Source organism: Macaca fascicularis, chromosome 5, assembly GCF_037993035.2.
Source record: "Macaca fascicularis isolate 582-1 chromosome 5, T2T-MFA8v1.1".
Lineage (NCBI taxonomy): Eukaryota > Metazoa > Chordata > Mammalia > Primates > Cercopithecidae > Macaca > Macaca fascicularis.
In genome coordinates this window covers 150,365,183-150,378,995 of record NC_088379.1, presented here as the reverse complement: position 1 = coordinate 150,378,995, position 13,813 = coordinate 150,365,183, and the positions used below count along the sequence as shown (strand labels likewise).

At 42.2% G+C, this 13,813-nt stretch overlaps 1 protein-coding gene across 4 annotated transcripts in view; it reads right to left on the bottom strand.

Moving 5' to 3' along the window:
• SMAD1 (SMAD family member 1) overlaps positions 1 to 10,225 on the bottom strand; it is a 77,014-nt gene extending 66,789 nt beyond the window's left edge. For 2 of the 4 annotated variants that reach the window (XM_065545553.1, XM_065545549.1), the window contains exon 1: positions 9,867 to 10,064. The gene's annotated coding sequence lies outside the window, so the exon portion shown is untranslated. Of the gene's footprint in view, positions 1 to 8,725; positions 9,127 to 9,866; positions 10,065 to 10,168 lie in introns of those variants that run through there. The other 2 variants (XM_045392916.3, XM_065545551.1) reach the window with 2 other exon arrangements.
• Positions 10,226 to 13,813: the final 3,588 nt, after the last annotated feature.

The window sequence follows — 13,813 nt, the reverse complement described above, 5'->3', positions numbered from 1 at the left end:
CACTTTATTTAATACCTCATCAACTTGTCCATCTCAATAATCAAAACCACACTCCAAGATAATCACTGCGTCTCACATCAATGAGTAAATGCCACTATAAAATCTAATACTGCAATTCAGGTAGGAGAGAAAGGGGCCTATTTCAATATGATCTAGGAAGCACTGGTGTCTTCAAGGTTCATCATCTATGCCAGGTGACTGAGAAACTGTGTATAACTGATAGCCCCTCACAGTGTAATAAGGAAACTCCTGGACGAAAACCATGTCATGGAGGGAAGCAGGGTGCTTGCCTCTTACAACTCCACTTTATATATATCTTGTACCTCCCTGAAACTCCAGATTCTCTTAGAAGGCTGGGAAATTAGGACTTCCTTTCCTTAAATGAGAAAAGCCTAGTTTTCTCAGACTGATACTTCCTAGTATACAAAGAATGACAAAATACAGGAAAAAGGAAGACATCATCCCCATTTCAATCAAGAGTCTGATCGAGGACATAACCAAAACATTTTATGTTCATTAGTCGTTTGTATTTCTTTTTTCCTTTTTCTTGAGATAGTCTCGCTCTGTTGCCCAGACTGGAGTGCAGTGACACAATCATAACTCACTGTAGCCTTGAACTGCTGGGTTTAAGTGATTCTTTTGCCTCAGCCTCCAGAGTAGCTGGGATTATAGGCGCAGAACCTTCCTGTCAGCAGTTGGCATCTCATTTGTTTGTGAAATGCTTGTTCAGGTCCATTACCAATTTTTCTATTGGGGTGGTGCTTCCTATTGACACAAGTCTTTCTTACAAAGAACGGTATTTGTTGCAAATCTCTTTATCTATCTTTCAGGTTTTGTTTTTGAGTATGTTTGGTCACATAATAAATGCTATCAAATCTATAAAACGTTTCCTTTATTGTTTCTGCCTTTGGAGTCACATTTAGAAGGGCTCCGTGGCTGGCTATTAATAACCCTCCCCCCAATGGCATAAATCAATCTCCCCTTTCCTTCTAAAGCTATGACAAGAATCCACTGCAGAATCTTTCTGCATTAAGCATGTACTGGTTTAATGAAAAAGAAATGTTTTTAACCGTAATGAATGCTGTAAGAAAAGCCATAGAAAAATTCAGAATACTTATTTTTTAAAGTTCTAATCAACTTAAATAACCTTTAAAATCATTAAAGGGACTCTTCTGTTAGTTCAATTTCTATACTTTTCTTAGAAACCTTTGTCTAGAATTGTTAGGGAAATGCTCTATCTACAAATTCCCAAACTTGGTATTTCACTACCTCATTACCAGGATTCTCATTGCTTACCTCTTCTCAATTCATTTAGCTCATCAGGCTCCTTATAAAACAAGTTAAGTGTTGGGGCTTGGTCTTACACCCAGGCAATCTGACTCCAGAGCCTTATCTCTGAACCCATTTGCTATCCCTAAGCCTACCAGGCCACAAAGTGATACCAAAAAGCAACAATTAACCTAGTCTCCTATATAACAGCCTCACCACACATCACCCTAGGCTTCCCCCCAATTGTTTAGAATTTGACTTCTCTATAGATTGCCCGGCACACTACCTCCGGTGGTTCTTCTTCCCTTACCATGTGCTGATCTTCCTCCTCACCATCCCAGTAAAAGGACTTACCTCCAACAATACAGGAAAATCAACAAAAGTGGGCAGGAGCTCTGCCACATGCTTCCCTCTCACTTGGACCCCATTCTGTTTCTTTCTCAGACAACTCTCTCTCCTTACCATGGTCAATATTTTGTCATTTGTGCTCCAGATGGCTAACTCCATCACCTCCAATTGCTCTCTGTCCACTGACTTCTTCCCCTCAACCTTCAAATATGAAGAGATCTCATCTATCTTAAAATGCAAGTCACTTAAGGCAGTATAAGACTCTATTTCTCGCTTCTTAATGTATTCAGTCTTCTCTGAAACTGCATTCACGTGATTATCTGACTTCTCCTTCACCCTTAACTGTACATTTTCCCCTCCAAACCTACTTCTAGAATCTCTCTTCCAGTGGCTTCCTGGTTTCCCCACTCCTCCGACCCCATGCCTTTCTTTCAGTTTCTTCTTTGGTCTAGGTCAAACAGCCTCTCAGACAGTCTACTTCAAATTAGTCTCTTCCTTCTATTAATTCCTAACCGTGGGCTCCAATAGAGATTCAGTCCACCAGTTCTTTCTCTCTCTGTGGTTCTCTCAGAATACCCAGTAGATGACTGCAGAGAGTCCAACGTAAAGCTTTCAAGTCCTCCCAAACCTTATCTCTGACTTGCCTGTAGCATACTCTGACTTAGATATCGCACCTTAAATTTAACACATCAAGTCCAATTTATCATTTGCACAATTTTTATTCCTTCTACAACCAGCTCTTTCCTATTCTTAAGTAACACCTTTATTAGTTTTCCAGCCACCAAGGTTAGAAACTTAAGGATATATCTCCGACATCTCTTTCTCATTACTTTATAGCCACGTAGTCACCAAGCCTTCATTTTCTTTTTTTTTTTTAATCCTTCTCTTTCCATGTTTACCTTTATCAGAGATTTATCATCTCATACATAACTCAATAGCTTTCTTACTGATCTCCTGGCACTGGGCTCTATTCCTCCAGTGCAAACTGCATGTTCAAACACTTTCAGTGACTTCCCAATGTTTCCTTATTCTTGCAGTTTAAGGCCCTAAAATTCTCACTGGAACTCAACTTTTCTGAAAATCCCCTCCACACCATCATACTAGGCTCCATGAAGAACACCCACTGAGGTCAGGCAGGGCTGCTCACTACCTCTGGATCCATGCTATTTGATATGATAACCACATGTGGCTACTGAAACATAAATTAATTTATTAAAAAATGCTGTTCCATGTGTGGCTACAGCTACTGTATTAGCACAGATGTGGAATATTTCCATCACTGCAGAAATTCTATTGGACAGTGCTGCTCTACAGATACTCAACACTCATGCTTATCTCCCAGGTTTTCCATGCCATTACTCTGCCTATAATGTCCCTCTTCCTTCTACCTATGCAAACTCAGGCCACAGTGGTCCTGATGTGAGCTGTCTGTACAATTTACTCCTATACTACCTTGTAAGAGTTCTTATAATGTTGCTGCATTTAATTTTTCATTTTTATGTATCCTCTAATTATTGAGCCTCAGAACTAATAAATATTCAAGGAATAAATGAAGCACATACTTATTATAATACTGCAGCAAAATTATCAAATAAGGGCCCATTTACTATCCCTCCTTCATTAAAAAGATACGCTTCTTTTCAATCTAAACAAGCAAAAGATCGTGCATTTAGTTAACTGAATAATGATTCAGTTTAATGCCTAATTATAACAGCTGACAGACAGTCTCCCCCCACTTTTCTTACAGTGTTTGAACCTAAAAGAAGAAAAGCTATAAAGATCTGGAATACATCTACTTTGCATAAGCACACCACAAAGAAACCACAAAAAAAGAAAAAAAAGACAGGGGAGGATAATAAATGAATAGTTTGAGTAACTATACCCTAACAATCTCAGATTGTAGAGCAAAATATCCACAGTACAGCAGCCCTACAATTAAGGGGAAACTACAAATAAAGCATTAAAACTTATGTATAAAAATATATTCTGAATAAACAGAGAGACCCCTCTCTCCTCCTCTTCCCAAACAGGACCTAGTGAATATTCATTTACATCCTGAACTCAAAAGCATATACATGCATAATTAACAATTCTACGTTCTTTCTTCAGATCCAGGCTTATTGCCTCAAAAAAAAAAAATTGTTAAGAAACCAATCTATACTGCAAACCTAGGGGTGTATATATATGCTCCTTTTTCAAACACTAAAAACAGAGAAGAGATTTGGGAGAATCACCAGGTAAGGACTTCCTCACATCTTAGAGGATTTAATGCTTTATTTTCAAGAATCTTCTCTAAAGTTAGATTTTAGCTTATAACAAAAATTATAAAGATGCTAAACTGTTCAAATACTGTAGTTCCCAGTATTTACTAAAACTCTGATGTCACTGGAGTGAAAATGCTTATGAAACTTTTGGCTTTTCTTTTCTGAAAGACAGTTTCCTTTATGCAAATGAATGTTCTAGAGAAGTCGCTCATTTCTGCAAGTCAGCCCGCAATAGCTATAGACATTACTGTTTTGCATATAGGACTAGCCCTGCACCTCTAGAACTGACACTGTCTTAATAACGCACACCAAGATGAGTATTTTAATTTAGATTTTAAGCAATTACATTAATACTATTTGGCTCTGCCTTTTTCTTTTTAAAGGTGGCTACACCGGAGTGATGAAAATGCGTCAGGTATTTTTGCTGCAAATCAGATGACAGATCAACAGATTAGACTGAATATCTGTATTACCAGATAATAGCAGGAAAGGAAAATAAAGGGTCAAGAGGTTTCAGGTTGGGGCAAAGAGGAGACGCCCCTATTTGTAATAAGAGTACATTCTAAAATCTTGGTACCAAAGAGTAAAACCACATATAGAAGTAGCAGAACATTTCATCAACCTCAAAGACATGCTATGACTTAAAACCGATTTTCTCCACTTTTTATATTTAAATTATCCTTTTTCTCCTCAGACCTGTCCAACTCTCTCCCTAGGACTCCCTTGCTCCCTAGTATCCCCTAAATACCCCAAACTTTAGCTTTTGGTTAGGAATGTGATTTGTTTTTGAGAGTCAAGAGGAGACTCATATATTTTGCTAGGTATCAGAGTTGCCTGCTTTCATTCGAACTTTGTACAATCTTGGATTTCCCGTTTTCTAATAAGGTCCCGTTGATTAAATTAGATATAGGGCTTTTCTTTTCTATCTCCAGAATGAAAAAGAATTTTAATATGTAGAAAATAAGCATTTCTCACTGTTTGTCAGATTTGATTCCTACTAAGCTCAAACAATGTTAGGTATAAAAAGTTGCTATAATGCCAAAAAATTCTCTCCTCCCTTCCCTAAATTACGTTGGATATGCTCACACCAAAGCCTCAGAAAGATAGTGACGGTGTTTGGTGGGGGGAGAAAAGGGCACTTAATGCTAAGAGGAATCCAGATCCTGGCTTTCCCTTTTTCCAGTCACTAGACAGGTAACTTTGGATGTCAGTTACCTTCTCTGGACTTCAGATTGTTCACCTTGATATGAACCAACCAGATTAGAAAATCTTTAAAGCAACTTTTAATACTAAATATCTCTATTCTCTGTAAAAGAAATTACAAACCTTAATGTTTATGAAAGCACTTGGCAGGGCAGTCCCATGGACCTACCTCACCCAAAAGACCATGAGATTTAGAGAGTTAAGTGTATACATTAACTCACCATGGCATATAAGCATTTTGGGATAGGAAGGTGGGAATAAGAAGATACAAGATCCACAGTTTCATCAGATTCTTAAACAGCCCTGACCTTGTAAAACATTTATAAAAATAGATGCTAAATGTTTTTTTAAAAATCCCCAAAGAATTAGCAATTACTATTCTTACAGTGTTTAACAGCTCAGGAAAGACAGACTAATTTTGATAAGACAGACAAACTGAATTACTACAACTTTCCTCCTAACTTAATACCAGTTTGTGATTATGTAAGAAAATGCAAGAGGAAAGTGACAAGAATTATGCAGAAAAGCAGAGATAAAACTAATTTGGCTTTGAAATCCATTACTTTCAAGTCAGATTTACTCTTCAAATTATGTGCTGCTTAGATAAGCATTATTTTTCCTTTCTTAAACACTTACAAAAGGACGACAGAAGATAGCCCAGAAAGGCACAACAGAAGGTAAATTTATTTAAAGACCTAAAAAAACACAAGCCAAGTCATGTCTATACTGGCATAGCAAAGCACAGCAGAACGACGACGATTTGGGTCTTCTGAACGAAAGACCAAAAACATAGTTAAGATGGAGTTTCTAGAGTTTGACTGCCTCGATCATATCCCAGGTAAGATTAGAAATCATAATCGTTCACTACACAGCCTGAAGCAAGATTTTGAATCATTCTGGCCTCAGTTTCTTTACCTGTAATATGTGACAACAACAGTACTTATGGAAGTTTTGAGGCTTAAATGAGATATGGGTATTATAAACAATGCCTGGCATACATACGTAAACATTCAGAAAAAAAAGGTTAGCTACAATTATTTCTCCTCTCTAAGGCTCTAAACCAAATTAGAATCGATGACACTAATAATAATAATATCTACAGAAAAGTCAAACTCCTTTTATCCAGTAGCTTCAACTGTCCCTCCCAAACTGTGTTTTATTTTTAAAAAACCAGCTAGTTAGTGATAAGATTAGTTTATATGTCTTTCCATCTTTGACTCCACAAACTCATTAGTAGAGGTAACAAGTGACAAGAGTAAAGGTCCTGGGGCGGCACTGGCTAGCAGAACCTTCTGTGATGATGGAACTATTCTATACACACACTGTCCAGTATGGCAGCCACTAGCCACAAGCAGCTACTAAGCGCTTGAAATGTAGCTGGTGCTGAGAAAGTGAATTTTTATTTAATTTTAATTTAAACTTAAATAGCTATACATAGCAGAGTGCAGTGGCTCACGCCTGTAACTCTAACACTTTGGGAGGCCGAGGCGGGAGAACAGCTTGAGCCCAGGAGTTCGAGACCAGCCTGGGCAACATGACGAAACCCTGTCTCTACAAGAAATACAAAAACAAATTAGTCAGGCAGACATGGTGGCAGTGTCTGCAGTCCCAGCAACTTGGGAGGCTGAAGTGGGAGGATTGCCTGGGCCTGGGAGGTTGAGGCTGTAGTGAGCCATGATCGTGCCACTGCACTCCAGCCTGGGTGACAGAGCGAGACCCTGTCTCAAAAAAACAGAATAAAATTAAATTTCAAAAAAGCTACATGTGACTATGGCTACCTTAGTGGATAGCAGAGCCCTAGAAAATCCATAAGCTAAATAAGGATTGTCAGAAATTTAAGCAAAACAAGGATCTTCTTTTCCTGAATTTTTATATGTTCAATTCAAATATCTTTGTTTCTGGTATAGGCCTGGTAAGTTAGACTAGTTAAAGAAACATGTCAGTTGATACATCAATATAGTGCAAATTCAGTGGTAATAAAAGGATCATAGTTAAGTATGCGGTCCTCTGATATTTTAGAAGGTCCCTAAGGCCAAGTTAAATTCAAACTCACATGAAGCATTCAGTACACATATCAGAGCTGCAAAGGTCCTTATCAGCATCCCTAAAGCATCTGTTCTGCCTCTACCAAATGAAAAGCTACTTATACAATTCAGACTGAATATCTCTGCATTTATCTTAAATTTCTCTCTAGAAATTCATAGTTCTGTAAGCCTTTTCCTTCTTTCAGGCACACTGGTGTTCCTGGCCATCTCAGCCCTTCCACTATAAACAAAACCCATGTACCACCCATATCTGAAGTATAACGCCAGACTCCTGCTTAGCTACCCCTGTAATATGGTTTAATTATGATGACTGAACTAATAGGCTGACATCATAGACTTTTACAGGCTGACCCCATGTCATCCTGATGTATCATTTTGCACCAGTTCAGTGCTGTAAATCAATTTAAGATCTCAAGCAGGTTGAAAAGGCTGGTAATGATGCTTTCTCTGCTGTCTCTGGAGACTCTACATTATACCCAACTTACATTATTTATAAAGCCTCAGTGATGCCTCCATTAGCCTTGTAAGACTACACAAATGAGATCTTTTATACACACACACACTTGGCCTTGATTATGTAGGCTACTGCAGCTTAAACATGCTTGTCTAATTACACCCAAGTTACTTCTTTTTCCAATCCACTAAGTTATTAGATTTTATCTTTAACCCAGAATTGCTAGAAATCAAAATTACAAAGTGAAATTTAGTTTTTAACTAATAAATGTAATCAACGTAGTTGAGAAAATGTGACTTACTTCCTCTTAATGCCTTAATGAACTTAGTAGAAATAAAATTAAATTCCAAGAAGTGTAAGACGTCAATGTCTCTAATTGCCTAAAAACTGTCATTTTTCTAAAACACAAAGGTCATCAGCTCTTCAAGGATATGAAATCAAAGGATACTGCAAGGGGTAAAATGTATTTGGTTACATACCTATGGTTGTAGGGGTCAAAACTAAATCAAGGACAAATCCCTACCCTCAGAAGAAACCTGATCCTGCCTGGATCCTCTAGAGGCTCTGGCATCACCCATCTTCAGAAAAATCATCTCTCACGACCCTAGTTACACTTTCCTAAGAACTGCAGTATTACACCAATGATACACCACCTGCACAGAAATATCAAATAACTGCAAATAGGAAAGAGAGTGGGAGAGGGCAGAACAAACACTTTAATCAGTACAGCATATTTAGATCTGGCACCTACATCAGAATAACACTGATGCAACAATATTTACACCAATTGAAAATGCTGGGGCAGTGAACACTTCTGCCCCGATTCTTCTTTAATACAGCTCACCCACCTTCAGTACAATTTAAAGTAATTACAAACAAGATGAAAAATCAACATGGGCAGGGAACAGTTTTCTCATTGTGTTACCGAGGTGTGGGCAAGTTATCCACAACAGACAATTAGACCCAGAGATGTTCTGAAATAAAGGCATTCTGAGATTTAGCCGCTGAGAGTTGCAGCAACAGGAAGACATAACAGAAATCATGCAACTTCTTTATCATTCCACGTACTTTGAAACTTCAGATACAATGGAAAGAAAAGAGGGGGGAGGGCAGAGAAAAAGGACAGTTGTCTCAGCACTCACGAAAACGATGCTTTCTCAGGAGATGGTTGAGACCGGCCTCAATTTTCAGAAGGAACGAGCCTTTACTGGTTATCTTGCACCGTGTATTTAAAAATTGCATGCGCTTCAAAATAAACAAAAGCTCAGCTACTGTAGTTGTGAGATCTGGCAGGCATTTGTTCCTCCTCCCCTCCTAAAGCACATCAAGGAAACGTTCTCCCTTTAAAGCCTTCATACAGCTTCAGCAACTAGAAAAACAAGCCCACGTCTGTCTCTCACGCCCACCACCCCCACCTTCCTACAGAAACAACCCCGAGAAACACTAACAAAGACAGAGAGCAGAGTAAAGGAACAGTTGTTCAACCGCGAACTCACGAATACACATGCAGTGAGGCAATCGACTCCGGTAAAGGGAAAGGAATGAGACACCAGGAGACGCAGCGGGTGTAGGCGGAAGAGGGGGAAAAAATTACGCGCCGCCGCCAAACCTTTGAATAAATTAGAGGGGATTTCGGTGCGAACTTTCCTTGACCTCGACCCCAAAGAGGCTCGCTGGGGCCGAGAAGGAAACCCGTGCGGGATGTGGAGGGGCCCGGGCCGCCGGGGTCCCCCGCCCGCGAGACCCGCTCCACCAGGCGCCTTGGAGGGCAGCGCAGGCGGTCGTCCTCCAGCTCCCTCAGGAGTCGCCCCGCCGGCGCGGGGGACACAATGGGTCCGCGGGCCGCGCGAACGGGCCTCGGCCCGGCTGCCGCACGGGAGAGATGTGAGGAGCGCGCGGAGGGGGAGCGCGGCCGGGGAGGTCCCAGCGCGGTCGGGCCCGAGGGCCGAGGCTTGGGGGCCCGGGAACTGGGCTTCCCACGGCAGACGACCCAACAAAGACACCAGGGGTGCCCGGCGGGCTGGGCACGAGAAGAAGACGCGGTGGCAGGTTCGCTCCTCAGAGCGGCAGGGAGGCGCCATCATGGGGGGTGGGGGGTTCGCGGCCCGCCCGGCGCAGAAAGAGCCCCCTCCCCGCCGCCGCCCGCGCCCCCAGCCCAGCACGACCGCGGTGGCCCCACGCGTGCAGAGGCGACGGCGGCGGCGCTGGAAAGCCTGGGGCGCCGAGGGGAGGGCGGCGACGCGGCATGAAGGGAAAGTTGGGTTTGGGTCTGTTTCGTTTTACCGGGTTAGCGGCGCGCCAGTCCGCGCGGGCGCACGAGTGGCCGGGCGAGCGGGGTCCCGCGGCCCGGGTCTGGCCGGCCGGGCGCTGCGCCGCGCTCCGCTCCCAGGGTCCCTCCCCGAGCCTCGGCCCGGGTTGAGCCGTTCGGCCTCTCCTTTCTCCGCCCGCCCGCCTGCTCTCTCCTGGAGCCTGGATTGATCTGGTCGCGCTGGCGTCAGGGAGTCGGAGCCGCCCAGCCTCCACTCCTCGGCTGCCAATACCCGGCGCACTCGCCTGCCCGCCCGCCCGCTCGCTCACACGCTCACCCGCTCACCCGCGCGCCGCCGCCGCTGCCGCGCGACCAGGGATCCTCTCCAAATTCCCGGCCCGACCGGCGTGAGCGCAGCACGGCCGGGGCCGGAGGACGGCGCGGGGGAGCGGCCGGAGCCACCCCCTTCTACCCGCAGCCCCACGTCCCGTTTATTCCTGGAGAAAAAACAGTGTCGCGGAGTTCAGGCTTTCCTAACCCTGCCTTTTTAGTCCCGGTGGAGTGGACTTGGTCCATTATCTGCAAGTGAATTTCGATACTCCATGTTTTTATTTTCTGAAATGTTCATTAATGCTTCCACCGCGCCCACCGAATCGTTCTATAAACGTGGAGTGCCTGTTGACAGTTATCCTTGGAGACGCGCCCTTTTATGTCTAGTTTTCGTTGCCCCTCACGCACTCTCCAATAATTTGCACGCCCCAGAAGTTGTACGTACCCAGAATTGGATAGCCTAGTAACTACTGCACGTGCTTATACAAACCCTGAGTCAACAGATGCGTTTTATGTCAACTCAGGATCCAGTGATTCGAGTAGGTAACCTTGTTGCTCTAAATGACATGCCACAAGGAGATACTGCTTTAACACTCCACATTTTTGGTCCAATTTTTACAGTCTTTTAGATGATGCCAACTCCTTCGCACTTAACTCTTACCAACCTGATCTGCATAGACACTGAAAATATCTTCTAAGAGTCAACTTTTCTCTTGGCTAACTCTTGAAACTGCATAAAATCTTGGATAATTACTATAATGTTGAGTTACAGTTAGACAAGAATGATTTTTTTGAGGAATAAATTTCACATGAAGCAAAAAAATAAAAATAAAAAATAAAAAATAAAAAAAATCACTCCCAGCAGTCAGAATATGCCTTCTAATTAAATTCCTTTTTCCCTTAACCTATTTGAGCACTTACTGGTCAATTCGTGGGCCTCATCTTATTTTCCCTAAAAGCAGCGTTTGACGCAGTTGATCATCCTTTGCTCCTTAGAACAACAGGAAAGTGAACCTTGTTAAATGCCACTCAGATCAGGCCACTCCCCTATTGAAAACCCTCCCTTGATAAATAGTATAAAGTATCCCATACAAGAGAACATTATTCAGCCATAAAAAGAAATGAAGTACTGATACTGATGCATGCTACATGGATAACCTTTCAAAACATGTGAAGTGGAAGAAGACAGACCACACGTTGTATTCTTCCACATATGTGAAATGCTCAGAGTAGGCAAGGCTATGGAGACAGAAAGTAGTTTGGTGGTTTGCATAGGGTTGGGGAAATGAGGAACCTGAGGAGTGACTGCTAAAGGTTATGGGGTGACAAAATTGTTCTAAAACTAGTTTCTGGTGATGGTTGCGCAACTCTGTGGATATATCAAAAACCTTTAAATTGTACACTTTAAATGGGTCAATCATTTGGTATGTGAATTTCACCTCAAGCTATTAAAAAAAAGTATGACAATGAAATGCAGTATATGACCTTGATTGGATCCTGAATGGGGAGGGGGAGCTATAAACTGTCATTTTAAAGCTGTTAATTTTTTAAAAAGTCTATAGATGGCATTTATTTATTTAATTTTGAGACGGAGTCTCGCTCAGTCGCCCAGGCTGGAGTGCTGTGGTGCAATCTCGGCTCACTGCAACCTCTGCCTCTGGGGTTCAAGCAATTCTCCTGCCTCAGTCTCTCGAGTAACTAGGACTACAGATACCAACCACCATGCCCATCTAAATTTTGTATTTTTAGTAGAGACGGTGTTTCACCATTTTGGCCAGGCTGGTCTCGAACTCCTGGCCTCAAGTGATCCGCCCATCTCAGCCTCCCAAAGTTCTGGGATTTCAGGCGTGACTCACTGCGCCCAGCCTAGATGGCCTTTCTTAGTGCAGTCCTACTAGTCTTAAATAACTATTAATATTATTATGTATGCAATAAAATTTGATTTTGCCCATTATGCAAGTTACTTCTTTAAATGATAATAAAAATTTGGATATTCTTTTTAAAAGGACATTGAGGAGACCATTGTAAAAGCCTAAATATGGCCAGTATATTAATAGCATTGTATTAAATTTTTTAAAAATCCTCCCTTGGGTCCTCGTTTCACTCAGAATAAAAGTTCCTCTAATAAGCACAAGACTCTACATAATCTTTCCTTCCCCCTCCTTTACCACTCTGACCTGCACTTCTACTCTTCCCTTTGCTCACTTCCCCAAGTCACATTGACATTCTCAGTCTTCTGGAATAATCTGGGCACATTCTCACCTCAGTATTTATGTGCTAGCTATTCCCTCCCTTTCTAAGCTCATTTTGTATTGCTATAATAGAATACCACTGATAGAGTTTGGCTATGTGTCCCCACCCAAATCTCATCTTGAATTGTAGCTTCCATAATCTCCATGTGTCATAGAAGGGACCTGGTGGGAGGTAACGGAATCATGGGGGTGGGTTCTTCTCATGCTGTTCTCATGATAGTGAATAAGTCTTGCGAGAATCTGATGGTATTACAAAGGGCAGTTTCCCTGCACACGCCTTCTTGCCTGCCACCATGTAAGATGTGCCTTTGCTGCTCTCTCACCTTCTGCCATGATTGTGAGGCTTCCTCAACCAAGTGAAACTGTGAGTCCATTAAACCTTTTTTTTTTTTTTTTTTTTGGAGACAGAATCTCACTCTGTCACCTAGGCTGGAGTGCAGTGATGCAACCTTGGCTCACTGCAACCTCCGCCTCCAAGGTTCAAGCAATTCTCCTGCCTTGGCCTCCTGAGTAGCTAGGAGTATAGGCATGCACCACCACACCTGGCTAATCTTTTTTTGTATTTTTTAGTAGAGACAGGGTTTTGCCATGTTAGCCAGGCTGGTCTCAAACTCCTGAGCTCAGGTGATCCACCTGCCTTGGCCTCCCAAAGTGCTGGGATTACAGGCGTGAGCCACCGTGCCCAGCCCTAAACCACGTTTTCTTTATAAATTACCCAGTCTCGTGTATTTCTTCATAGCAGTATGAAAATGGACTAACACAACCACCACTAATACAAACTATTGTGTAGTTTATACACAATAGAAGTTAATTTAGCTCATGGCTCTGGGGGCTGGGAAATCCAAAATCAAGAGGCTGCATCTGGTGAGGGCCTTCTTCCTTCATCACAACATAGCAAAAGGCATCACATAGCAAGAGAGAGAACATGAGAGGGAGGGTAGAAAAGGGCCAAACTCATGCTTGTATCAGTAATCCACTCCTAAGATACCAAACCGCACTCCCGTAGTGCCATTAATCTATTCATGAGGGCAGATCCCTGTTAAAAGAAAAACTTTTACGCAAATTAAATTTAACAGAGTTTAAATGAGCAAAGAGCAATTTGAGAACTGAGCAGCCCCCAGAACCAGAATCGTTTCAGAGCAACTTTGGGGCTGCCACAGGGTCAGATGATATTTATGGGCAGAGAAGGAAAAGAGACAGAAAATGGAGTGAGGTACAGAAAAAAACTGGATTGGTTAGAGCTAAATTTTTGCCTTATTTTAACACAGGTTGAACAGTTGGCTGCCTGTGATTGACCAAAACTCTGTGGTTGGTACAAGAGGTGGTTATAATCTGTTTGCATATCCAATTAGGTTACAGTTTGCTGTGTCCAGAGAAACCTTTAGGCTTAACTTAAAATA